The sequence below is a fragment of the Bubalus kerabau genome, chromosome 1, assembly GCF_029407905.1.
Source record: "Bubalus kerabau isolate K-KA32 ecotype Philippines breed swamp buffalo chromosome 1, PCC_UOA_SB_1v2, whole genome shotgun sequence".
NCBI classification, from domain to species: Eukaryota; Metazoa; Chordata; class Mammalia; order Artiodactyla; family Bovidae; genus Bubalus; species Bubalus kerabau.
The window spans coordinates 123,639,667-123,645,660 of NC_073624.1; the positions used below are offsets into that span (position 1 = coordinate 123,639,667).

Below are 5,994 nucleotides of genomic sequence, written 5' to 3' on the forward strand. Positions count from 1 at the left end.
ATTTCCTATTATATTTTTCTTTATGTATTAAAATTGTTTAATCTTTCCCAGAGCAATTGTACTGTTATCATACGGCTGCCATAATCCAATCAATGATTTGTTTAGTTATTTTTTTTTCTGATTTCCTTCTATGTAGCCTGTGTTCTCATATAATTATATTCTATCTTGGGGATATTTAATGCATCATATTTATTTAGGAATCATTTATATAAAGTACTACTATTGATAAATACTCTTCTTTCTTGTTTTCTAGGTAAGGAAACTGAAGTTCTTATGGATAAAGCTAATTTACCATAATCAAATTCACTTAATTTGTCAAGTAAAGACCAATCTGACACTTTGGAACATTCCTGGGTATACACTGATCACACTGCCTTCACTAGCTTAGTTTGGGCTATCTTCAGTTTCTTTCACTCCACCTTCTCATGTTCCACTGATAAATTTTAATTCTTGTTTACTTTTATCTTTTAAATCAAGATCCATGGTACTGAACTAAGGAAATCAGAGCCCTGTGACCATATTCATCCTTTTGGGCTTCTCAAAACACCTGCGCCTCCAGGCACCCTTTTTCCTGGTGTTCTTGACCATTTACACAGTCACTCTATTGGGGAACCTTGGCATAACTGTGGTCATAAGGATCAATCCCAAACACCACACACCAGTGTACTTTTTCCTTAGTCATCTATCCTTTTGGGATATTTGTTCTTCCAGTGTATTTACACCCAAACTCCTAGACATCTTGGTTGTGGAAGACAGAGTTATCTCTTTCAAAGGATGCATAGCACAGTTTTCTTTGGCTGTGCATTTGTGATTCCAGAAATGTCCATTCTAGCAGTCATGGCCTATGACCAGTTTGTGGCTGTTTGTAACCCTCTGCTTTACACAGTTGCTGTGTCTCCTAAGCTCTGCAGCCTCCTGGTCTCTGGAACCTACACATGGGGTGGAATGTGTTGACAATAACATGTTCTCTTTTGGAGCTGTCCTTCTGCAGTTCTAACATCATATATCACTTTGGCTGTGAGTATTCTGCACCGTCTCTCCTTCCTGTTCTGACACCCATTTCAGTCAACTGACATGTTTCATCATTTCTACACTCAATGAAGTGTGTGCAGCCTCCTGATTATACTCACCTCCTATGTTTTCATAGTTCTCACAATCATCAAGATGCCTTCAGCTGGTGAACTCCAAAAAGCCTTCTCCACCTGTGCCTCCCACCTGAGCACTGCCACCATTTTCCATGGGACTGTCCTGTTCCTTTATTGTGTACCCAACTCCAAAAGCTCATGGCTTCTGGTCAAAGTAGCCACTGTGTGTTTTACTGGCATGATTCCTATGCTTAACCCCCTTATCTATAGCCTTAGGAATGTGAAAAAAACAGTCAGGAGTTTGATAACTATGAAGCTGCTTTCTCCCTCAATATAATTCAAAAGTCCAATGGGACTGAAAAACCACTTGAATTAAAGTCAACCTGTGTATAAGCCAAATAAATATGTTTGTGTTCATATTATGCTTAATAATTTTCACATATATTTGTGATGCTAGTTTACCTTTATTTTAAGTAAATATATGATTCTAGGAATCAACAAACTAAAATGGACTGGAATGGGTGAATTTAACTCAGATGACCATTATACCTACTACTGTGGTCAGGAATCCCTTAGAAGAAATGGAGTAGCCATCATGGTCAAAAAAAGAGTTCAGAATGAAGCACTTGGATGCAATCTCAAAAATGACAGAATGATCTCTGTTCATTTCCAAGGCAAAACATTCAATATCACAGTAATCCAAGTCTATGCCCCAACCAGTAACTCTGAAGAAGCTGAAGTTGAACAGTTCTATGAAGACCTACAATACCTTTTAGAACTAACACCCCAGCCTCAAATGTCCTTTTCATTATAGGGGACTGGAATGCAAACGTAGGAAGTCAAGAAACGCCTGGCATAACAGGCAAATTTGGCCTTGGAATACAAAACGAAGCAGGGCAAAGGCTAATAGAGTTTTGCCAATAGAACACACTACTCATAGCAAATACCCTCTTCCAACAACACAAGAGAAGACTCTACATATGGACATCACCAGATGGTCAACACTGAAATCAGATTGATTATATTCTTTGCAGCCAAAGATGGAGAACTTCTATACAGTCAGCACAAACAAGACTGGGAGCTGACTAAAATCCTTATTGCCAAATTCAGACTGAAATTGAAGAAAGTAGGGAAAACCACTAGACTATTTAGGTATGAAATAAGTCAAATTCCTTATGATTATACAGTGGAAGAGGTTCGTGACATTGTACAGGAGACAGGGATCAAGACCATCCCCATGGAAAAGAAATGCAAAAAAGCAAAATGGCTGTCTGGGGAGGCCTTACAAATAGGTATGAAAAGAAGTGAAAAGAAAAGGAGAAAGGGAAAGATATAAGCATCTGAATGCAGAGTTCCAAAGAAAAGCAAGAAGAGGTAAGAAAGCCTTCCTCAGTGATCAATGCAAAGAAATAGAGGAAAACAGCAGAATGCTAAAGACTAGAGATCTCTTCAAGAAAATTAGAGATACCAAGGGAATATTTCATGCAACACCCGTGGCGGATTTATGTTGATGTATGGCAAAACCAATACAATATTTTAAAGTAATTAGCCTCCAATTAAAATATATACGTTTAAAAAAAAAAAAAGAAAAGAAATGGTATGGACCTAACAGAAGCAGAAGATATTAAGAACAGGTGGCAAGAATACACAGAAGAACTGTACAAAAAAGATTTTCACGACCCAGATAATCACGATGGTGTAATCACTCACCTAGAGCCAGATATCTTGGAATGTGAAGTCAAGTGGGCCTTAGAAAGCATCACTATGAACAAAGCTAGTGGAGGTGATGGACAAAGCTAGTGGAGGTGATGGAATTCAAGTTAAGCTATTTCAAATCCTGAAAGATGATGCTGTGAAACTGCTGTACTCAATATGCCAGCAAATTTGGAAAACTCAGCAGTGGCCACAGGACTGGAAAAGGTCCGTTTTCATTCCAATCCCAAAGAAAGGCAATGCCAAAGAATGCTCAAACTACCACAAAATTGCACTCATCACACGCTAGTAAAGTAATGCTCAAAATTTTCCAGGCCAGGCTTCAGCAAAACATGAACTGTGAACTTCCTGATGTTCAAGCTGTTTTTAGAAAAGGCAAAGGAACCAGAGATCAAATTGCCAACATCTTCTGGATCATGCAAAAAGCAAGAGAGTTCCAGAAAAACATCTCTTTCTGCTTTACTGACTATGCCAAAGCCTTTGACTGTGTGGATCACAATAAACTGTGGACAATTCTGAAAGAGATGGGATTACCAGACCACCTGACCTACCTCTTGAGAAACCTATATGCAAGTGAGGAAGCAACAGTTAGAACTGGACATGGAACAATATACTGGTCCCAAATAGGAAAAGGAGTATGTCAAGGCTGTATATTGTCACCCAACTTATTTAACTTATATGCAGAGTACATCAGGAGAAATGCTGCGCTGGAAGATGTGCAAGCTGGAATCAGATTGCCATGAGAAATATCAATAACCTCAGATATGCAGATGACACCACCCTTTTGGAAGAATGTGAAGAGGAACTAAAAAGCCTCTTGATGAAAGTGAAAGAGGAGAGTGAAAAAGTTGGCTTAAAGGTCAACATTCAGAAAATGAAGATCATGGCATCTGGTCCCATCACTTCATGGCAAATAGATGGGGAAACAGTGGAAACAGTGTCAGACTTTATTTTGGGGGGCTCCAAAATCACTGCAGATGGTGATTCCAGCTATGAAATTAAAAGACCTTTACTCCTTGGAAGGAAAGTTATGACCAACCTAGATATCATATTCAAAAGCAGAGACATTACTTTGCCAAAAAATGTCTGTCTAGTCAAGGCTATGGTTTTTTCAGTAGTCATGTATGGATGTGAGAGTTGGACTGTGAAGAAAGCTGAGCACCGAAGAACTGATGCTTTTGAACTGTGGTGTTGGAGAAGACTCTTGAGAGTCCCTTGGACTGCAAGGGGATCCAACCAGTCCATTCTAAAGGAGATCAGTCCTGGGTGTTTTTTGGAAGAATTGATGCTAAACCTGAAACTCCAGTACTTTGGCCACCTCATACAAAGTGTTGACTCATTGGAAAAGAGTCTGATGCTGGGAGGGACTGGGGGCAGGAGGTAAAGGAGACGACAGAGGATGAAATGGCTGGATGGCATCACCAACTCGATGGACGTGGGTTTGAGTGAACTCCCGGACTTGGTGAAGGACAGGGTGGCTTGGCGTGCTGCAAATCATGGGTGGCAAAGAATCGGACAGGTCTGAGTGACTGAACTGGAATGAACTGATGATTATGTTTCAAATAAATTGTATGTTGCATTTTACATTTTTTTTGATGGTCAGGATGAGCTACAATTATTTCTCAGTTAATATAGAAATAATGCATTATGGAAGTCAGAGTGATGAAAAGAGATATATTTAATATATTGTTAGAGACTTATTCCTTATGATGCAGTTTATGCTGTGATTTGTAACACTGCTGCAGAGATGATAACTCTTTTTAGTGTCAGCGTTAAGCTTAGGGTTAGGGTTAAATTTGCACTCAGGTTCTCATAACTAACTCTTTTGATTCAGATCTATAAAATACAACTTTTAGCTTTTCTCAAAACGTTATTTTACTCCAAGTAAAATGAGGACTTTTGAGTTTTCATTTTAGAAGTATTACATGATTTTAAGTAAGATACTGAAAATAATAGCTAGTCTCTAGGCATCACTCATTTTTTTAATACCAGTATAATATAGTTCAATAAAAGGTGTTTAAGATGATACTGAATACTGAGAAAAAGTTAAATGTTTTTCTAGGGAGATATAATGATTACTCAGTGATAAAGCCCAAGTTAAGAACTGCTTTATTTTCTCTTCTTCTGACATGTAATCATTCTTGTCTCAGGTTTGCACTTGTAACCCAAAGGAAAAGATATGTTCTTCATCAATAATGAAGTATGAAAACATTATAATGAGATTAACAGAGATGCTTGTGAATAACTGGGCCTAATCATGAATCTACCTCATTCAGTTTAATAAGTCTTTCTCATATTCCTTTGAAGTACCTGCCTTTACCACATATTCTTTATGATAACTTTGAAATAAATCTCAATATTCAATAAAGCAACTTCTGAAATATTTTCTTCCCTCTAAGTGGATATTGTTTATCCTTTACCATTTCATTTTCATACAGACTTCAGTATTTATTCTGTTCCTTCTTTTAAGCCCTGAGACTCTTAGGGGCTGTAAAATTTATGTCACTTGTTCTCTAGCTCTGCACGTTAAAGCATTCTTGGCTGTAGCCATGCCTTCTCTGCTTCATTCATCTATACTCCTTCATAATGATAAGATCATATTAGCTGGTTTTATTTTACCATTGTTTTAATTACTTAATTTATTTTTTTTTTGGCTGTACTGCATAGCATGTGAGATCTTAGCTTCCCAACCAGGGATAAAGCCCATGATCCCTGCAGCAGAAGCAAAGAATCTTAACCCCTGGGCCACCAGAGAAATCCCACCATTGTTTTTATTGATGTGATTTTGCCATTCGATTTATTTCTCATTATCATTACTATGATTGATTCAGTTTCTGAGGGAAAAGAGAAACAACAAAGGCATGTTATATATTGAGTTTGACATACTGAGTTAAAAATAATAGAAATTTTATCTATTTCTTTACTAATTAGGGGGAAAATGGGCATAGGTAAAATTCTACAGGCATGGCAGATAAGAATATATTGGGAAGAATCGTTAAATTACAAATCTTATCGAAATAAACATCTTCTTTGAAAAAACATGGCATTCAATCTTATACAATAAAAATAGAAAATCTAAGTCTTACCTGTGTGTGCTTGGTCATGTCTGATTCTTTGTGACCCCATGGACTTTAGCCTGCCAGGCTTCTCTGTCCATGGAATTTTCCTGGCCAGAATACTGGAGTGGGTGGCCATG

The 5,994-nt window shown here is 37.7% G+C and overlaps 1 pseudogene; it reads left to right on the forward strand.

The window, feature by feature from the left end:
• The first annotated feature begins 481 nt into the window (after positions 1-481).
• On the forward strand, positions 482-1,422 carry LOC129641793 (olfactory receptor 1165-like; annotated as a pseudogene).
• The last annotated feature ends 4,572 nt before the right edge of the window (positions 1,423-5,994 follow it).